Consider the following 23,537-nt stretch of genomic DNA (forward strand, 5'->3'; position numbering starts at 1 on the left):
TGCCCCTTATCCAGAAGATTTTCTTAATCTTTTCTTCTTTTAGAATGGAATAAATATAGCAAACATGAATAATAACTAGAGATTGAGGCCTGTGTGGCTTTTTTTCTACCTAGTTAAAGAAGATAAATTATTATAGCTACACTAGATTTTGCAAAGGTGTGTGTTAATAATCAAACCAATTTGACTCAATTTGATAACTACTACTGTAATAAAAAATGGACTGTTCCAATTTACTTATTATTATTATTATTTTTTGGTATCACTTACACCATGATATTTTTTGACTTTATTTTTAAAATAAAATATTTCAGATTGTTCACCTTGGTTATCATCTGGATATAATCTAAGTTTATATAATGAAGGTTGTGTATTAATTCTACTATAATAATCAGTTGTTTAATTTTTCAGTATCTTTGCATCTTATAATTTTGCCAATAGGCTTCTTACCACCAAAGAATATTAAAGAGAAACTAAGACTGAATATAAGATCCTCTAATTTTTTTTACTTCCCTCTAATAAGAACAGTAAGATGATATTTCAGAATATGAACAAATACCAAAGTTTAACTGTCCACAGGAGTTTATGTACATCTTGAGGGTTTGTTTTTCCATTTTAGAGCAATAAGATAAATTGTATAAATCAAGTTTAATCCAGTCTGTTTCCCATCTTTACTGGTGTAAACTAGGGTGACATAATGTGTCTAGTTTTATTCTATCCATTTTATTCTGCTATATGGGGAAAAAAACCTTACATTAAGGTATATTTATGATCTAAAAGGAACTTTTCCATCTCAGAAAGCTGTAGAGGCTGATAAGTCCTTCAGCTGGTCACCCATAAACCATCGTGCAGTGACAAGTTTTCTCTCACTGAGATATTCTGTAGCAATCTGCACAGAAGCCAGTGCACTATAGAAAGACCTGAGAAATGGTAAGCTCAATCATAAGACCAATTGCTCTCATGGTAAGAATCTGAATAGAGACCCTAAGTCTAAAATCATTGAATTTTATCTTGGCAGCACACACATACATTGATGGATGATTTACTGACCTGCAGTATAAACTAGACATTATACCATATTCTTATTTTTCTTATGAAGAGCCTAGGGCCCAGTAAATCTCCTGAGTTATTATACACATTTCTAAGAAATGTGTTCATTGTTTTCTGTAAAACTAAGCCTAGAGTGTAGGCAGAAGATAATTGTATCCCATACAATATTACTCCCAACCAAAGAGGTAATCTTAGATGAAAAATATTAAGGTAATTAGTTCACTCTCTAAGTTTCAGAGGTTTTACCACTGTGTATCCATCCTATCAAGCAGAAATGGTTGACCTTATAGAATGGTGGATTGACCTACTAAAAGTTATATTGGGTGGGCCAAAAGTTTGTTCATTTTTTTCTGTAAGATGGCTCTAGTAGCACTTAGTTGTCTTTAACTTCATTTGAAAAAATTTTGTTAGAGTGTATGTGACAGCTGTCATATCAGCGTTCATTTAAAAAAAGGCTTATCAAAATTGGTGAATTTTTGTGTAGCCATTTTAATATTGAATATGGAAGAAAAAAAGCAACATTTTTGGCACATTATGCTTTATTATTTCAAGAAAGGTAAAAATACAACTGAAGCACAAAAAAGATGTGTGCAGTGTATGGAGAAGGTGCTGTGACTGATTGAACGTGTCAAAAGTGTTTTGCGACATTTCATGCTGGAGATTTCTTGCTGGACGATGCTCCATGGTCAGGTAGACAGTTGAAGTTGATAGCTATCAAATCGAGACATTAATTAAGAACAATCAACGTTATACCATGTGGCGGGAGATAGCCGATGTACTCAAAATATCCAAATCAAGCATTGAAAATCATTTGCACCAGCTTGGCTGTGTTAATCGCTTTGATGTTTTGGTTCCACATAAGTTAAGCAAAAAAAAAAACCTTCCTGACTGTATTTCCTCATGCGATTCTCTACTTAAACATAATGAAAACGTTCTGTTTTTAAAACAAATTGTGATGGGTGATGAAAAGTGGATACTGTACAGTAATGTGGAACAGAAGAGATCGTGGGGCAAGCTAAATGAACCACCACCAAGCACACCAAAGGCCGGTCTTAATCCAAAGAACGTGATGTTGTGTATATGGGGGGATTGGAAGGGAGTCCTCTATTATGAGCTCCTTCCGGAAAACCAAATGATTAAGTCCAACAAGTACTGCTCCCAATTAGACCAAGTGAAAACAGCTCTCAACGAAAAGCATCTGGAATTAGTCAACAGAAAACGCATAATCTTCCATCAGGATAACGCAAGACCTCATGCTTCTTTGATGACCAGGCAAGAACTGTTACAGCTTGGCTGGGAAGTTCTGATTCATCCGCCTCATTCACCAGACATTGCACCTTGGGATTTCCATTTATTTCAGTCTTTACAAAATTCTCTTAATGGAAAAAATTTCAGTTCCCTGGAAGACTGTAAAAGGCACCTGGAACAGTTCTTTGCTCAAAAAGATAAAAAGTTTTGGGAAGATGGAACTATGAAGTTGCCTGAAAAATGGCAGAAGGTAGTGGAGCAAAAGGATGGCTATGTTGTTCAATAAACTTCTTGGTGAAAATGAAAAATGTGTATTTTATTTTTACTTAAAAACCAAAGGCACTTTTTGGCCAACCCAATATTAATATGCTTACTGAGGGTGGAGGAATGTCCTACAAATTCAGTATATGCTTTGAGCCAGCAACCAGTAAATAGTTTTCTTTCTCCTCTTAGTGTAAAATATGAGTCCAGAAATCAAGGGTAAATGTGGGAGTGGCTCTCTATTGATTCTAATTATCACCAATGTTGCTTTCCATCTTCACAGAGTTAAATACTGTTGGTCTAAAATTTTTACTTTTCAAAGAATAATATATCCACTAATATAAACAATGTTTTCACCAGACTGCATATTGAGTCGACCACCTGATCCCTTATGACATTGAACTAATGCAGAGGTACGATGTACTCCAATACTCCTATCAGTGATTAACATTAGTTTAGTTTATTTTAAAGCATATCTTCATTTACCCCTCCTTATCCACTCTTCAATATCCCTACTCTTCACTCTGTTCTGGGATGCTGAATGGTATAAACCAAATCAGTAATCTCTGATTTCAGGTTGGTTTCAGCCAATAGAAGAGTCCTGGCAGAAGATCTAAAGGTTGGAGAGAGTGAGGTCAGGGTATTTGTGTCCCAGAACTCTCCCTTTAAGATTGCCTCATGCTAACTACTCCCCTGTACTAAACGTCACTACTTCTTTGGAGATAGGTGATCTTACAGATCCTTTTCAGTTTATATTCATTACATTCCTTTGTCCTCTTGACATGAGCATGGTAATAGCTCAATTGCAATTGAACCACAGGTTAATGTACTATTTTACTTGGAGTCGTCAAGCAAGGGTAAGCATGTCTTCATTTGTTTAAGGATACTTTGTTGAAACATGGTTACATCATAATTTTGAAGAATGCTGATGCTGTAATTGTTATTTGGAAGGTAATGTTATTTGGGATGTAAATATGGATAGAAGGAGCTGTAGAGATGCTTGTAGCCAAGGAGGTGGAATGTGCCTGATTGTCTCTTGGCAACTGGGCAGCAAAGTCCCTCTTCTGCACTCTCTACATTATCACAAAAAATGAAAGATTGGGAATTATGTTCTCAGAGCCCTTGCTAGCAAGAATCTAGGTTAGATTCTGCAAGATATTCATTTGAGATTTGGAAGGCAGGAAAGAAGCAAAAACTATGTAAGAGTAACCTCTAGCAGTGGCAAGCATGCTCCTGAGCACTGGTGGACGTGCATCTTATGGGAGCTTCCTGGAGATTACCTGCTTTAGTTCTGCGAGTTGCTCTGACCTAACTGTTGGTTTTCTTGTGGTTACTAAAACTCCCCAATTTCATCAAAACCAGCTGGATCAACCTTCCTGATCATCATTTTCTGGTCCTTCCAACATTTTTGGAAGCATCTAATTCTCTTGATATTTTTTTCTGTGTGGAAGGCATAGAGTAGTTTCTATTTTCCTGAATATTCCTGATTAATACAGCTGATATATATTTATACATACGTGTATGTGTGTGTGTGTGTGTGTGTGTGTATATATATATATATATGTATATATATATATATATATATATATATATATATATATATATATATATATATATAAAACCAGAATAAAGGCACTAAGGAAGATGAATTATTTATACTTTCAATTAATTCATGGTATGCTGTGAATAGAGAAATAAATGATAATGCCATGTTAGAAGTATGCCTAGGCTCTGTGACTGACTAGAAGATAAGACCAGTGTCAACTGAAAAAAATGCACTATGTGAGAGTTGTGAGTTAAGTTTTATTTGGGGCAAAATGAGGGCTATAGCCCAGGTGATAGCATTTCAGATAGCTCTGAGAAACTGCTCCTGGGCAATAGTCCTCATTTTGCCCCAAATAAAAATTAACTCACAACTCTCACATTGTGCATTTTTTTTAGTCGACGACACCAGTTAGAATACTCCAGTTAAGAAGTATCAGGGAGGGTTCACTCCAGGTGAGTTTAAGCTAAGTCTTACTGTATGACTAAGAATTAATCAATTGAACAAGAACTAAAGAGAGCCTCAGTAGAGGAACACTATGAGAAGTGTGGCATTGAAGGAAGAGGAGCCTAATGTGTGAGAACTACATGCATTTTGATGTTGCAGGAACATTTTAGAGTGGTGAGAGATGATGCTGTGCCTAGGTCATGTAACGATGTGTTGCCATTTTAAAGCTCTTGGAGTTTGTCCTATATGTAATGTGAAACTAAAACCGGAAGTTTTCCAGCTGGAAATGAAATAGATGGATTCAAGGCTCATGATTTAAGCATCATCACAGGTTTTTCTTATAAGCGTGTCAGCAAATTGTATCTTGATATTGTTATATTTATTTTATAAAAAAAAATAATCACTACCTACAGGACATGTTGATTATCCCTTAAAATATTGCAGATTAATTTACATATGAGTAAAGGGCTCCTTCCCTAACTATACTATAAATTAGGAACTGACTGTAGTTATGAAATATGATGGCAGCACTTAGACTTTTCATTGGCTAATTAAATTTAAGTTCTGTTTTTGAACTTTTGCTCTACTTGGCCATTCATCACAATTATAGCAAAACATTCAGAAGGGAAATAGTTCTAACTTGAAAGCTCTCACAGGATACTAAGTTACACTTCTAGACATTCAATCTAATTTGGTACATGAAGTCATTGTGAAGACTTTCTTAATCATTTAAATATTTATATATCATAAACAAACATTATTCTTTGATTTTTCTTCTTTTCACTCATGCAGACAGAAGTAATCTATTTTTCACAGAATATCTAAGAGGTAAAGTAAAATCTTAAGGCTTTAATTTTTTTTTTTTGAAAATTTGTACATGAGTGTGTAGAAACACATTGTTGATTTTTCCATTAATTTTTTAAGTTGAATAAGCACATAGGTTTAAAGAAGAATATTTAAAATACTGATATCAAATCCCCAAAATACATTTCTACACTAAAACTTATTTAAAAATCACTGGCTATTGTTATCTGGTTACTTAGAAAGTGATCTATGAATATTTCATAAATACTGTTTAGTTTAGTTTTATTACTTACCCCATTCATAAAATTTCATTTCCAAAAGAGATATATAATTCAGTATTTATGCAAATTCGTACTGATCCAATTTTTATTAGTTGGAGAGGTTTCATATTAAATTTTACTTAGTTTTCTATAATAACTACATATAACTCATTAAATTTATTTATTTGGATAGCTGGTTCAAGGTGTTAGCAAAAAGCATATGGGAGGCATTTGACACCTAGTATCATGTATGAGAGGTTGTTAATTAAGTCATGTAAAAAATACAAACATGATTTTAATTTTGAAGAATCTGGTGTTATATTCTCTTTGGACTCAATTTATGCATTAACCTACTAGAAAAATAATTGCATTGTGTAGATTAAGAGATTGAAGCAAAAATCATCCATATGAAAATATTTTCAGGATAAGCATTATAATTCTTCTGTTTGACAACATAAAGATTAGGCCAAAACTTGGCCATCATCCTGCTAATATGTCTCACTATAATTTATAGCTCTGTCTAGGCCAGTGAGTTGAATAGGTAGATGTCATCTATCTAGTAAAACAGAGTCAGCATTAAGAACACTGTTATATTTGGAATACTATTTTCAAAATTAAATTTTCTATACTCATTCTTGGCAAGCCCTTACTCTTCTTGGAAGCAGGCAAAAGTGGTTATGTATTAGCATGAGAGTGAAAGTGGAATGCAGAAATGAAGGTCTTTGCAGAGAACAATCAATAGAAATGAGGTAACTGAATGAAAATCAAGGGTTTAAGCTATCAATTCATCAGTAGATTTCCCTTGGTAGTCATGGAATTTAAAGTTTTGACCTTCAATATAAATTGTTCCAAATTGAGAGTTAACTGAGATCCTATTAGAAAAAAGTTCATTATACTGTCTCTGTGTATATTAAAAACATACACATGCACAAACTAACAATATCTTAATAACCTAGTTACATGAACAACTAACACAACTAACTTGGATATAATATTATGTAATTTTGTTTTATAAATAAAATAAAGGACCAAAATTGATATAAGGAAAAACACAAATCAAACTTTAGATTTGTTTTTATGTGGAGTAATAATATAACTCCCTTTGCCTTCCAAGCCAGTACAATATCATCTTTAACTTTATAAGGAAAATGTTTGATTTTCTACAAATATTTTCTACAATTGAGTCAAACTACCTTTTCAATTTACTTTTTTATATCTTATCCTAGTTTATCTCATGTTACTTACAGAACATTCTTAGAAGAGTTTCTCTAATTAAATAAATCTTATTGAAATAACTTCATTTGGGGGAATAGGCCCTTCCTTCTTCCTGAAAGCACTGTATTTACTCAAATATCTAATGTGCATCTAATTTGTGGAATGAAATATAAGATGATATTTCTGCCACACAAATATTTCTCTAATCTGGCTGTCATAGTCAGATATAGCAGTTCTGAAATCTAAAGATTTAGAAGCAGCAATTTAAGAGGTGCAAACTGATGAATTAAATGTCCACATTACTGTGTTTTGCACATATTTAACTATTTTGTCAAGATCTTAGAAATATCACTACAAAAATATATCATCGATAGGATTTCTGGTAAATGGTCAATCTGACCTACATGTTAGCACTCATGGCTCAGGTATTTCCTAGCCCAATTTATCAGGAAACACATGTAGATAAAATAAAACTATGCTATAAAATTGGACATATTCAGTCAATATTTTTAAGCATCCAACTATGTATCTTATTATAATTAATACTCAGTTACTTTCACAAATTTTGAGAGCCAAATGTGATCTGGTGACTCAAAGCACAAGTATAATATTTTTGAACACAGAGATGAAAACACTAAGAAGTTAGTAGAAAATTTTTTAAAAGTAACATTTCTGGAGCTGATAATATTTACTATTTTAGAGGCTTTCACATGATACACCTGACATGTAATTATAAAGAAAATTCCATACAACATAAAGAAATGCGGTTGAAAGTCAAATTTTTTAAAAGTTTGATGGCTCAAACTATAATATAGAACAATAATAAATACATATGTTTTTATATATTTGATATAACCATAATTATGTTCAAAAACTGAAAATGATAGACAGATTCTGATGTGAATTTCTAGTTTTCTGTCATTTTACATAAATTATTTAAAACACTCACATAGGAGTAGCGAGGAAATGGCATTTCTTCAGTTTAGGTCTTCTGTGTTCTGCTCATCAACTTCTGAGAGTCCTGAACTGTTGTGTATAGTATTCTTCATACATGTCTGGTTCATTGTTGAGTCCCCAGGATTTGATAGGAAACCTGGACTATAGACTGCACTTAATAAATATGGTTGAGTGACAAATTCAAATTTGGAAGTGGGTGCCACTTTTCATGTTGAAAGTAGCATAGTCTCAGTCATTAGATCCATAATTATTCAAAATGTATTAAATAACTTGGTTTTTATATCTGATATTTCTAAGGAATTTTAGTTAATCTCTGCAAAATGCATGTCACTACCTACTCAATATATAGGTTACGACTGTATTTTCCATCTTTTTGCAAGGAATTAAGGTAAATGAGTTTAAATATGTGATATTCTTTGGCCAGAGCTTGGCAAATATTTTAATTGCTGCTTTTTACTAATTACCTTTTACCTGAGCATGCTGGATCCTATGTTTGTGCACAGTGATGAAGGAGCAGAGAGTTGCTTTATTTTTTGTTTGTTTGTTTTGGTAAGAAAGAGTAAGTTCCTGAATGGGGTCTTAGCAGAAAATGGATCGACTACTCGGTAAAAACATGGATTCTATGAAACTTTTATTTTGCTCATTGAAGTCAATATTTTTGTTTTTGCTTTTGCTTTTTAGTGTAAAAATGGTTGCTGCTGCTTTGTATTGAGCAACTGGTGCATTAAATCACACCAGTGATGGGCATCTTGTATAGAATGAAGACTTACCTCCCCAGGAAGGGATTCTTTTACTAACCAATTATTCATGTCATGGCATCAGTTACCAATTCATTCTCTAACAGCATTATAGTGCAGGACTCAGGGTAGCAGTCCATATTATAACCTTTTTGGTTACTTTGAAATACTCTTATCTGCTTCAGATAAATTAGTCTTGATTCTATTTGGAGGAAAAAAATGGAGTTTATGGAATCTCAAGCTCATTCCCATCTTGTCATTCTATGATAAAGCATGTTGGTTACAAAGCCAATTGTCCTCTGGGGGCAAATATAAAATTGCTCTACAAATATATCTGAACCATGCATCTCTTGCTTCCAGTAAATGTTTGCTTTTTAAACTCAGTCTCAATGCAGATGTTTTTCAGAGATGCAAAGCAACCTATATGTGTTTGTTAGTTTTGTAAAAACTACCTCTATTCCTTATTACTTTAGTAATATACTTATACATTAAGTGGTATAACTAGGGCATTAAAAAAAAACCTTCATATTCTTTCTTAATCAGAGCCTTCAGTCTCAGCCAATATATTTGGAATTGAACCCTGCAAACTTTTTCGAACCCTATATTTTTAACTTGTTTCTTCTATCTATCCTAACTGCTTTAGAAGAAAATGAGACTCTTGCTCTGACAACCACCTTACCAAATTAAGACAACAACAAGAACAACAGACCTCAGGCTTTGATTCTCTTTATGTAAATAAGAACACCAATTAGTAACTTTAACTGATATGGCTCAGTTGTAAGCCATGGCTAATGTGCTCTAAAATTACCATAGTTGGAGTTAAAGATATTGTAATTCTATAAATAAAAAAGAAATAGTCTTACGTATGCTGATTTTCTAATATCTATGTAGGCAGTGCTTTGGTTTGGGACTGACAGATATATATATTTCTACCCTAGTTTCAATACCCTGGATGTGTGATTTATAATAATTTTTGTGGGAATTAACTTAAAATACTCTAATTTACCTGGCATACATTTTTTTTTATTTTACTCAGAAAACCATAGTTGTTATTGTTGTTCCCAATTATTGAAGCCATTCTCTTCCACTATAGCCACAATGATTGCAACAAGAAACTATTAAAATGACATGTGTTTTCTATTTTTGCAGTGGAGCAACTGTCACTAAGAATAATGTCTATGAAATACAAAGTACAGTCAATGCTCTCAATAAATCTATAATCCAGTCATGACACAAGTAAATATCTGTATGTCAAATGACACAGGAAACCACCAACACAGAGATTACGAGACGGGAGTAGATCTTTGTGAACCTGAAGAGTAAGATAATAATAATAGCTAACATTGAGGAGTCTCTCTATATTACCATACTTTAAAGACCCAAAGAAATAAAGCTGAAATATTAGTTCTCAATTTACAGAAATGGAAATTGAGGCTTAGGAAAGCTAATTGTCTTATCCAGAATCCCTCAGTTACTGAGCAAGATTTGGAATACAGGGAGTCCAACTTAAGAGCTTAGGTTCTTAATAATCACAAAATAGAACTTTTTTTTTGGTTCAAGATTTTTAGGCAACAAAGGCGGCTTCAAGAGCCAAAACAAAGCAATAGTATGCTTGAACATGTGGTATTGTGGGAACAGTGAAATCTCATCCAGTGACAGGGGAGATTTTAGATTGGGTTACTCAAGATGGGAATGGTAGAAATAGCCTGAAGACACCTTTGAATTCAGACAACAGCAGAATTTTTTCTAGCCTCAGCCAAAAATATGCACACAAGTATATACAGTTTCAGAAATTCTAATTGAAAGTATACAGAATTATTTTGTTTATCCAGTACTTTGACATCATCTTTCTCTTACTCAAAATTAGCTGAAAATATCCATCATTCACTGTTATTCATTCAATATTGCCATAATAGTGCTAGAGCTTACTTATATAGAACCAAGATTCAGTAAAAACTGACCTATTATATTGATAACTGATAATCATAATGATTACTCTGAGGCAAAGTAATATCATAAACCTGTGGAAAAGATTTTATAACTTAGCAATGTGCTATTTTTAAAAAAACTGGTTTCTACTGGTAGCATATTGCATACAACTTGTAATAACACCATTTAAAATTGATATTCTAAACATACCATTTCCAGACATGTTAACTATAGTTTTTGTTGTTGTTGGGATGATAAGAGAGTTTGAGTGGAGAAGGAAGGTCCTTCATATTACTATTATTTTCTTGATATCATACAGTATAGTGGGTGGTGTTAATGTAAATAGTATAGATGTGGAAAGTTCAGACAGGGGTTTTCAAAGAAATAATAACCTAGAGTTACACTCTGGATGCCCTCAAGATTTAACATAACCATATGTAAGTTGAAAATACATTAACTGTATATTTTAAGTGTAAAGTGATTTCATTTTCATGAACTATTCTTGTATTGCCTTCATTGTATACCATCAGTGATTCTGGGTATATATAATCAACAATACACTCAGCTAGTCTATTGTGCAGGCAACAGAGAGAGGGAGGGGGAGGGAGAGGGAGGGAGGGAGGACTGACTTCATAGGATTCAGTTTTATCCAAATAAGTTCTTTCCCTTTTTAATGTATGATTATCGAGATTCTTAGCACTTATTAATGCCTATGGTTTTATCATATCATGTACTCTTGGTTTTTAAATGATAAATCTATAAAATTCAATAAAGCTTCCTTAGAGTCCTTCTATGCAGCACCTGTTATTTTTGATACTTGTATGGAGTTTTATATTTTCTGTAAATTATCAAGCCAAATTACATAAGCACATCTGCTCATCTAAGGTATTTCATAAACAATAAAGATGGTTACAGTAGGATGGCTAATTTCCCAACATTAACTGCAGGATAGTCTCTGATTTTAGAGCACAAGAGCAATATTATACTTTCCAGTAGGAAATAATTTGAAGGTATTTGCAGAACAGCTTTACTCTTTGTTTCAGTCTTTTAACAGCAGTATATTAGATTATAACTGACTGATTCTTAATGCAAAAGGAAAATATGAAAATCTAATTTACATGTCAAAGCAAAGACAAGATGGGAAGAGAGGTTAAGAGGCTAAATTAATCATTTTATATTTATAATTAGAATGTGTCTGTACCTATAATACATGACAATATGCATACTTTTATATAAAAATAGTGATTATATCAGATCATGAGTTTGCTTTTCTTCCAGGGAAGGGGCTTCCCCTCATTGGCTTCATGTTATTTTCACTAATGAAGGAAGACATTATTGATGTCTTCAGAGAAACTTTCTTCAAAACCAACTCCTTGAAATTTGGAACTTATCTAATCAAAATATTCCACTTTAGAAGCAATACCCACTCATTTTATTACTATAAGCTTAATGGTTCTAGAGGAATTGCATTTAATATTCCCTTTGAATCTGATTTTTCAAAATCAATTAATTCTTAATTCTAATTTCAGTTTTTCTGGGCCATTGATTCTTTTCCTCATTAGGCTCTTTTAATCACTTGACTTCCTCAAAAAGCAACAGTTGAAGTTTCTTAGAGAAAAGTTTCCTATGAAAAAAATTTAAATGAATATGAATGTATCAACCTAAATATGCCTTCAAAACTAACGCTTTTTTCTCTGCATTTTTCGTTCAAAGAAGTGTATACCAGACAAACAAAATGAGTAACATCTCCAATTCCTTCTGCACATATCTCTCCAACCATCACTAGCACTCTTGGAGCCACCCGGCATTTTATAAGAATATTAAATACAATGTTAATTTTGTACTGTGTCCTGCAGTGGGTGTGGTAATTTTTTCAAAACATTGAAACAGACTAGAAAAAAATTATTTTCATATACTGTCAAATGTGTGAATAACTATTTTCTTAAATGTTTGTAGTCCTTTACTTAATTTGGATAGTGTGTGTGTGTGTGTGTGTGTGTGTGTGTGTGTGTTTGTAAATTTTTTTACTACCTTTTTGGGACTCATACTTACCCTTCTCATTCTTGCTATATTTCTCAAAAAAATTTCTATCTTCACAAACGTTCCTATTTTGACAACATTATTTTACAAAGTTGTTTCTAGAGCCAGTGTTCCAGAGTCTGTCAAATTTAATCCAATAATCCATAAATTCACAAAACTGCCTGAGATTTGGGGACAAATAATTATTCGTCAGGCTTGAGGAGACTGACAAAGTCATTGCTAGGTGACTCAGAACACTAATTTACTCACTGATTCATTCTTTCAAAAGTTTGAGCATCTGCTATGAATGGAGCAAGTGGTTTGGATCTTTGCATGATCTTGTGGAGTCAATTATCCGTGTTAATGACATTCAGAATCTGGAGCAGCCAAAACAATATTTCTCTTCCCATCCTTCTTTCTTACCCCCTTCTTCTCCCCATAAGCACTTTCTTTTCTTATGTGTTGAGTCATAAAAAGAAATGGAAATTTATTTGTTGGGGACTTATTCCTTTAACTGATGAATGTCATTATCAATTTTTCTTTCTTCTCCCATAGTATATTGCTGATACCTCTATTAAAGTGTTAGTTCTTATTCCCTCTATTCTCATCATATTTTTGTCACTAATTAGTTTTATATTGACCCTCTCCCACCAATTATAGTGAAAGCTCTCTGAAGGCAGGGTATTTTTCAAATCCAATTTAGTTTTGGTACTTGGTGCTACACAAGGGTCTCAGATGAAATGGAGGCTTGCCAAAAAAGAGTCAAAGACATAACGAGAATGAATAATACCAAAAATGTTCAAATCACTTCAAGAACACTTTCTTTGGAGGCCAAATTTCTATAACTATAATTTTTAAAATAAATATAACACTTGCCTTTTTCTAAGTCATTTCTCTGCTTTAGTATCATTTCAATCTCTGTTGCCAGGAGGCTGGTGCCCAATATTTTTTCTCTCAAGGACTGTTCTCAAGATAGAATCCCACAGATGTAGAGAACAAACGTATGGACACCAAGGGGGGGAAAGTGGTGGGGGGGGGGTGGTGGCGGGTGGGATGAATTGGGAGATTGGGATTGACACATATACACTAATATGTATAAAATAGATAACTAATAAGAACCTGCTGTATAAAAATATAAATAAAATAAAATCCAAAAAAAAAGAATCCCTCAGAGAACATGGAGGCACTGTTGGAAGGGAATACACTCTTGATAAGGATAATGTGTCACCATTCTAAAGTAGATGTGAAACTCAAGCAGGTGGTATATCCTTAACCATAAGAACAGGCCTCCAATTTTGTAAGTTTCAGCATTGACAAACTAGTGTGAAATGTATTCTTGAGTCATAATACCAATTTGGTACCCTCAATTTTATATGAATTACCTAATTTTGTTGAGCAACTTTAAGATAATGTGATTATTGCTTTACATAAATTATTTCATGAAATCCTCAAGCAAGACTATAAGAAAGGGATTATCTCAAGTTTCTAGAAGAAACTGACATCAAAGAGATTAAGGAATTTGCCTGAGGCCACACAGTAAGTAAGTGAAGGACTCATATTAGTGCATAGTTTTTGTTTTGTTTTGTTTTTACTCCAAATCTATGTTCTTTCTACTGATTTGCATGCTTTCTGGATTCAGACAATTTCTTTCTAAAAATTAGTTAGATGATAGGCTAGAAGTAAAGAGGAGTCGTTGGTGTTTACACCTATATTATTATTGTTGTTGTTATTGTCACTATTATCATTTATTTTAAAAACATATATGCTATCTATCTATCTATCTAAAATATTTAATTCCCAGGATTGAGAACCACTGCATATGTAATACAAATGTGCACACAATGTAATGTGTAAAGAACCTTTTATAAAAATTCTTGATGTGGTCTATTTTCAGAGTAGTTTTTCCAGAAAGTTGCTTAGTTATCTGTAAGCACCGTAAATATGAACAGCATTTGTTAACTCTCCCTATGGTCTGAAAGCTCAGAACCTAACTATATCAGAGTAGGCTAGGATATTCTGCAGTAACAAACAACCTCAACATCTAAGCAGCTGCACACAGCAGTTCATTTCTCACAGGTGCAAAATCCACTGTGATTCCCAATACCGTTCCAAGATTTTATATAGTGACAAAATGATCCTCATCGCTTCTTGTTGCCTTTTTTAGTCACTGTGATGAGGGAAGAAATCACAAGGAGAGCTCAGCTCCACTATTTGTCAGAATGGATGTGTATTCATCAAAGGCCATTTGTTAGAACTATTCACAAGTCCTCACATAATTTCAGGGAGGCTGGGTAAGGCAGTGAAACACATAGACTATGTGGTTGACAGTACTGTCTCTGCCACAGTAACTGAACTAAAGGGACAGGTTCATTTGAGTTTAATTAGAGAGAATATGCAGGAGGGGAGTTGAAGTGCTGGAAGGCTGTGGATAGTAGTACAAGCAGTAGAACTTGAAATGTCCTATATAGCTTCACTCTCCTGAAGACACAGGTTTTCAGAAGATGATTTTTTTTCCTTCTCCCCCGAATGCGCTGCTATTTCTGCTCCTGTTTTCTTTCTTGAAAAATTATGTCTTGAAAATTTTAGAGTTGTATCTATATTAGAGTGAAATGAAAGCAAGAAATTTCCTCCTTGCATTAGCAATATAGCCCAAGAAACACAGCGTGCGTGAAATGGCAAGAACAGTGTATGTCAGACACGTGGGGATGAAAGTCAGGTTGTTTGACATTATTTCAATGTGACTGCCTATGATAAAAAAGATGAGTTAATTTGGATCTCCTGTATAGTACCCATTAGATGAAAGTAATCTTACGATAAAAAGCTCTGAATGCATGGAACGTTTGTGTTTTTTCCTATCCTGGTTACTTTGGCACATACCTGTGAAAATATACAGAAGCACATGATTCATCTAGGGAATTTGTTGTTAAGAGCAACACCTCTAGGTAGTTTCCAGTATATAATGGTTAATGACAGTTTATAACTTTTCCTGAGAGTCACATGTGGAGAATCTTTGGCTAGTTTAAGGAGGAGCACCATTTTGAGCAACAAGAGGAAGCACATAATTTTTTCAGTGTCAGGTACTAAAAGTCGGTTGTTTTATCTATTAGCAATTAGTTTTCTCTGCTAAAGTTAGGTGTGTTTTATGGAATAGTCTATTCTAGGGGTTGTTCTCTTTTTACAAAGTCTTGCCTTACATTTATTCCTTATTTTGCTTTTCTCTTGGTCCTGTATCCAAATTGTAATGTCCGTCCAAATTGTTCAACCTAATTCTTAAGCAATTATTCAATTCAGGTAGCTATTGAGTTATACAAAGCTTAAACAAAGAAGCCTCCTCACCTTGATGGCTGATAATCAATTGATGAAGAAAGCCAATATTTGTGTCATATAAGAATATAAATATCATGTATAGTAACATAGAGGCTGAGAAAACACATTTGATAGGAGCTGTTAAGTGATTGAAAGGCATAGTGGCACGTAAACGGAACTGTAAAGGATGGTGAGATTTTTCACAACCGGAGGTGGGAGCAAGGAGAATTTTTTAGAGCAGTAACAAGGTAAGTAATTGTATAGATATGGGGAAATGTTTAGAGTGTGGGGAAGATTTTGATCTAATATAGGTCAACAAAGTCTGCATAGGAAGGCAAATTTTCTGGAAAGTATATGTTATAGCCTGTTCAGGAAGGATCTACAATTTTCATTCTAAAGGGTAAGCTCAGCCTCTAAGCAGTCAATGATTCTTGGACTATGGGTGATATGATCATGCCAGGCTCTGTGGAAATGAATTAAATATGGAAAAGAAATTTAATAAGGAAAACATTTAAGAGGTTATTGAAATTTCTTGTGAGAAATGATGAGAGGTGAAATCAAATCAATAACATAAAGGAAAGGGGATGAATGTCAAAGATGTTTGTGGGTAGATGTCCTTTCTGTTTACCATAGAAGGATGTGAAGAATTAAAAGAATTGTCGATTTAAGGATAAATAATTGGGCATTTTTGGTGGCTTTGTCAAAGACAAAGCTAAAAGCACAAATAGACTACATTTTGTGGATGAATATAATGAATTTAACTTTATGTATTTCAGAATATGGGTTTGGAAAAGAGAATTACTTCAATTCAGCAAGCAGACTGGACTTTGCTTTACCTGATTAGCCATACTCAGTGAATCCTATTCCAGCAGGATGTAGTAAAAATAGTGTACATGTATGAGGTCAGATTTTTCTTGAACCAGAGGTCATCTAATCTCCTGTGTACTAGATCTGATTCTCTTGTCCAAAACCTTATCTGACTGACCAAATTGATCTCCATTTTAGGTATACTTCTTCATATCTGAATGTTAGATGGTTTTTGAGCAATATTTCCTTCTTGACCGCTACTTTTTTCAAACTTACTAATCTGTACCACTCCACTGACTTGCCATTTATTACCACCTCTCCACTATATCTGTCTTGATTGTTTTGGTTCTGGATTTCATCCTTTTACCCTTTACTTACCACTGCCTCTGACTCAGAAATAGGGCTTATACCTCACTCTTAGATAATATGATATATAATAAAGAAGCATAAAAGTAGAATTAAGATAGAAACAACCATTCTGGATAAGTCTATAAGACCAATTCACTTCTTGGTAACTTTTTTTGTGTGAATGGAAGTTATGAGTGAACATTTAGGGAGGGAATTGTCCAAAAGTCAGGGACTCATTTAGTGCTTAGTGTATAGATCAGGCATAAGAGCGAACATCAGGGGAAACTTAGTTATATGAAAGTAACAACTCTTCTAGTTCTCTTCAATGCCCTAGCCAGTCATTAAAGGCAACTAGTATTAATAGTCAAGGGAAAACTTAAAAGCACCATTTGTTACAATTATTGGAAATCATTGTATACCAGGATACCTAGACTCATGGCATATTAAAGTTGGTACTTATGTGTGATATTATCCTGTAAGTTACTTGCAGATAGGATGGCCAATTTTGTTTTTTTGTTCTGCTGCATTATGTCTACTGCTCTATATACAATGAACAGTAAGGGATGGGGTCATAAGTGTGACTTGTATTGATGAAATAAATATAGTATTTCAGCCTGAATATCAGACTTTTTTCCCTATTCTTATTTTATGATGAATTTAAAACAAACTTAATCATTTTGAGAGAGAGCGTTTCACTCCATATAGCGCATGCAGTTCTCAGAGGATGGTATTTATGTTTCTTTGAATGGCAGTCAACACTGTAGAAATTTAGTTAGAAGAATTTTAGGTCAAGGATCTTGGATGTGAATGACATTGGCAGCATAAAGAAATGATCAGGGGATAAGGTTTTTTGAACTTTGCCAGTCAATTTTTAAAAGTCAGATATCTTACAGAGAACCCTAAAGAAACGTTTGTCAAATGCAGTTATATTCTAGAAAAATGGAAGTCATATAAAACAAGACAGAAAGCAAAAGACAAGTAAGCTGAACTTCAGGTCACAATTAGTGATAAAGAGGAACTTGTTTATGTTTTTGTTTTTTTACTTTCTATTTTGAAATAATTTTAGATTTACTGAAGAGTTGCCAAAATAGTACAGAGAGAGAGGTCCCGTATGCTCTTCATCCAACCATCCCTAATGTTCATGGCTCTTATGATCTGGTATATTTATCAAAACTAAGAAATTAACATTGATGCAATGCTATTAGCTAACTACAAACTTGTATTTCACAAGTGTTTTCAGTAATATCCTTTTTCTGACCCAGGATTCAGTACAGGACACCATGATTCACTTGGTCGTCATTCTCAGTCTCCTTCAATCTGTGATTGTTTTTCAGTCTTTCCTTGTTTTTATTTTTATTTATTTATTTATTTATTTTTGCCTTGTCACTTTTAAAGCATACTGGTATGGTAGAATGTCTCAGTGTGGGTTTACCTACTGTGTCTCATAATTAGACTGGGCTTATGGATTTTGAGGAAGGATACCACAGAGACTAGTGACCTTCTTATATCATAATATCTACATGAACTGTTACTGTTAATTTTAGCCTTTATCACTTGGTTAAGATGGTATTTCCAGGTTTCTCCATAATAGGTTTTACATTCCTGGTATTACCTTTGAAATCTTTTTAAAGATAAGTTGTGTATGTCCAGATCTTTGGCTGAAATACATATGGTGATGCTTTGCAGGTATATATGGTCTAGAAACGCATTTTACCAGACAACGAGGACTAGACTGGTCACAGCGTTGCATTCTTTTTAATGCCAGAACTTATGTTTCAGTGATGTTTCACTGATTGAAATAATAATGGTTACCATTCATTGGTCATCTAACTAACTTTAATATGCCAAGCAACCCCAGAAGGTACACAACATTACCATCATCTTACTGTGAGATATATGACCTTCAGAACTGTTTGAAATTAATGACTTAAAGTACCACTGGTAAATCTAAGTTCAACATCTGATGCTTCCATAATTTCTCACCTTTTCTCATGAAGCAGTATTCATTTATTTATTTCAACGTTTAAAAAAATTTACTTTATTGAAATTCAGTTGATATATAATGTTCTGTTAATCTCTTCAGTATAGCAAAGTTATTTATGTGAGACAGTAACTCTGACCGGGATTGTTAGAGAGGAGAGGGGATCAGACTCCACATTCCACTCCCCTTGTAGGGTGTTGTTCTTTACTAAACAAAAAGTAGAGAGCCAATGCTACATTCCATGGACTTTATTGCAGCATGGGTTTAGATGTAAATTGGTTCCACCCTTTAAATGGACTCATATAAGGTTTGGTATTCTTCAGCTTATTGAGAGTCAAGAGCCATTTGCAGTGGAGGCAATAATTGCATTGGCTTGATTATGGATTCTTGACACTTTAATTAGTTTAAGAACTAAATTAATTCTTAAGGACTACTCTTAAGCTCTTCTTTCCAGGACAGTAGCTTTCCTAATGGGTTGATTCTGTTTTGTTCTGGGAGGTTTTCCTCCATGGCCACATTTTGAAACTCCTGCCCTTACAATTACTTTTGCTGATACTTAATCTCTTCTTGATGTAGTTACCTAGGGAGCTTCCTGTTATTAACAATAAACCTTGGTAGCTATGGTTAATTAATAAGGAGCCAACTTGATAGACAGCATTTTAGACAGTGGAAAAAATAAGTGCAAAGGCCCAGAAGCAAAAAAGAGCACAGCTTGTGTTGGAAACAAATAAACACTGCCTGTGTTGCTAGAGGGCAGAGAGATAAATGAAGTGTACCATTCCAGGAGATGAATGAGGAAAGCTTGGATGTGATTGTCCAGGGTTGTATTTTGATCCTTATGTCAAGGGCAGTGTCAGACATAAAAGTTAAGCCTGGGAATAATGTGTGTGTGTGTGTGTGTGTGTGTGTGTGTGTTTTAAGGATCATTCTAACGCTTGTGTAAAAAATGAATTTTCAGTTTTTACAATAGTGCTGGGACTTGAGTTGAGTCTTTTGCAAATAAACACAGGAAATAATGGCACATGGACTAGTATGTTAGCAATAAAGGTCGAAGAAGCTCTATGGATTAAAGAGATAATTAAGATTTGAAGTTCCTAAGACTGTTAGTCAAATAGCCATGGGAATTGAAGGGAAATGGGGTTAAAACATGATTTCAAGTTTCTAGTTGGTAAAATGGAATGGAAGGTAATGACTTTAATGGGGACACGGATCACTGAAGTACAAGGATTCTTAAAGAAGATTAAAAACTCATATTTAAACATGTTGAATTTGAGTTGCCTGTGGGAAAGTTAAGAAAGAGGATGAATTTGACTTTTTACATTTAGAAGTCAAAGCAATGGAGATAAATGGTGAAAAAACAGACAAATAACTGTCATCTTAATTAGGTTATTAAGTATTAATCATAAATAGTAAAATCAAATTAAAATCTTAGAATTCTAAATTCTGTATTTTAGGTATCAGAAGGTAAAAATCTAGGTAAAATAAAATTATTAAACCAAAATTTTAAAAATTATGAACCAGATTAATATCTGATTTTTAATATCTTCTGTGAAACAATGCAATGTTTCTCAGAAAATAGTGCAGATTTACACATCAGTTTTAGTCTAGGAATATTTGTGCCCTGAAAAAGGAAAAACACGTGCAGAGTTCCAAAGTGTCTAAAAATAAAACAGAACAATATAAGTTAAAAGGATTATAATTAAACAATAAGGGACACAAGTTCATTTGGATTAATAGCTAACTAGATAGAAAATAGATATTTGGCTATTTGATTATAAATTAAAGAAATAGTCTTTCATAAAAACTAAAACTGAATCTTAGTACAAAAACATATGATTAAGGCAAAAATTTAAAACTACTAAAAGGAATAAAGGTAAAAATAAGTTAATTCTTAAAGGGGTGCAAAGATAATTTATTTTCATTAGTTTGCTCATATTTGGCCTTTTAATATCTTTCCTTCTCTTGACAGCACAATGAAATGCCTTGACATCCTCTGGGCTTAATAAGATGTATACATCAAAACCCACATTGCCAGTAATATTTCTCATATTTCATAATGCAATGTTTTAATCATAAAGGAACAATAGAATGAAGGAAAATATGCTCTTATATAGGATGTGATGACTCATTAATTCCAACATACCAATGATTTGTATAAATCAAGGTGAATGAATATAAACTACATAAAATAACAGAGGTTAAAGAGAATTTACAGCAACTCACTTGGTGTCTAATGAATTTTTAATTCATGCAAGTATTTTTTAAATTTTTTTATACAGCAGGTTCTTATTAGTTATCTATTTTATAGCAAGTTTTAATAGAAGGAAAATAGCAAAGGCATTTCAAAATTTATGTTGAGATACACTCAATTTTAATTAATTCATTGCACCACTGGAGCAGAAAACAGTAGGCTTTATGAATATTAGGAATATTGTCTTATTGGGTAGTATCATATATGCTACATTGTGTAGCAGGATGGAAATAAAATGAATTCAGATCCTACATAAAATGACTGTAACTATATATACAGTGGCTGTTTTGATGTAACTTAAAGTGAAGCACTGTATTTTGTTTAATGATATCTTAATTTGTGTCATGGTTTGTTTTGCTCTATGCTAAAATTCATTTGAAAGACAAGAAATAATTGGGTATCTTATACAAACATGAATATAAAGTTGAGAAAAAGATATTTTTTCTTAAATTATTGGCATTAGTTTGGATATTTTAAAAACTATGTAAATAATGAGCATTTTAACCTATTTATTGATGTTGGTTTGCATATTTTATATACTTTCTGTACTAATACTGATTGTTTTGTAGTTGAAATATTTGAGACTGTACTTCAATAATATTTGTTAAATTAAATTGAATTGCTATTGCCATAGATGTGAAATAGGTTTTGCCAAAAACACTGGCTTTTCATTGGTTATATTTCATAAATTCTACTCATTAAGTTGTGATAATGTAAGGATTATTCTACTTTTGAGGAAAATTGCACAAATGCATTTGTTTTTAGATATTTTAAAGGAATAGATAAGAATACTTATTAAGAAGTAAAGCTAGATTTTTTCCTTCTTTTTCTTTAATATTGCTAATTATTTCTTTCCTTCTGTATATGCATATTCTATATTCATCTTTAAATTCATGATATTGACTGAATACCTACTAGGTTCACATCACTTGTTTAGGTGAAAAAAAAAAAAAAAGATTTGTAAAGTATGGAAAATTATTTACCTGCCCTTATGCACTCAATTTGCAAGGTCGTATCTTATAAACTGTAAATCTTACTATTCTTTTCTTTATTCCTTCATTGTGTGCTGAATGAACAAGCAGGGCCAAAAATGGAGCTAACTTCTGAAGAAGTTTATGTATTTCTTTTTCCCATACACTGTTTCATTTTGTAGCCCCTCCTCTATCAAACTGTACAACCGTTCTCTAGTACCTATTTCCTTTTAGGTCTCAAATATCACTACATATTTGTCCCACTCAAATTACCTTTCCAAGCTTATTTCTAATACTCTTTTAAATAGAAATATTTTTCATTAAAATTTGTGACCCCGCTTAGATTTAAAATGTGCCTGTCCACGGACAGTGGCTCTCAGAGCCCTTTAAGACCCACATCATTGAAGTAATCTTCCCATCGAGAAGTCGTCTCCTCCCTCTTTGAACTGCCTCAGTTCTTCCAGGCCGTCATCTTAAGATGCTTTAATTACAACTGTTCATGTACTTAGACTCATAGAAAATTAGAGTTTACAGAAATATTAGAGACTTTCTGGTGCAATACCCTCACTTTGCAGATGTGAAATCTTACATTTGCAGAGGAAGAGTGACTTTGAAATAGGAGGTTAGAAATTTGCTTTATCTAACCATCTATGTAAAGAATAAAACCTTTAAACTCAAGGCAAGTTTGCTGCCGATACCTGACATCTGTTAGTGACACAGGGCTTCATCAACTCTCAAAATGGTCCCACATTAGAAGGACAGTAGTGGGGCCACACCTTCTCAGTCAGTTCATGTTTGCATTTCTTTGAGACACAATGCATTTTAACATTATTAATCAGAGAAGATTTCTTACTTCCTTTGCAAAATGAGAGAATAATGCCACATTTCTCTCAAAGCTCAATGTAAATGTGTATGGTTCTCTTACTCTAAGAAAAAAGCCCTAAAAGCATGAGTTTTATGGATAGTACAAAGTACATTAATTCTTCTTAACACCAGGAGATTTTTAAGGAACTACAAATATGGCATTACTCTATTAAACAACTCATTCATGCTTTACTTAGAAACCAGAATCCCTGGTTGATGAATCCATTTTAACTTCTAATGTATATGCTCCCTCTGTGTAAGGGAATGTTATATTCATTTTTAAATCCTCAATTTAATTGTAACACTGTTGCTTTCAAAAAGTCAAATATCAGTAAGTTGTGTAGTAAATATGCATTAGATGATATAGGACAACAAATTGAATATTAAAAGGGATAATATATAATTTTTAGATCTATACATACACATAATACAGTATAGTATGCAATGATTATGCACAATGACTGATTTTGAGTGGATAGATGTATCCTCATGAGATACTGTAAATTATTGGAAGAACTGATCAGCTTTCATTTAATTAAATA

The sequence above is a fragment of the Balaenoptera ricei genome, chromosome 2 (assembly GCF_028023285.1).
Source record: "Balaenoptera ricei isolate mBalRic1 chromosome 2, mBalRic1.hap2, whole genome shotgun sequence".
NCBI classification, from domain to species: domain Eukaryota; kingdom Metazoa; phylum Chordata; class Mammalia; order Artiodactyla; family Balaenopteridae; genus Balaenoptera; species Balaenoptera ricei.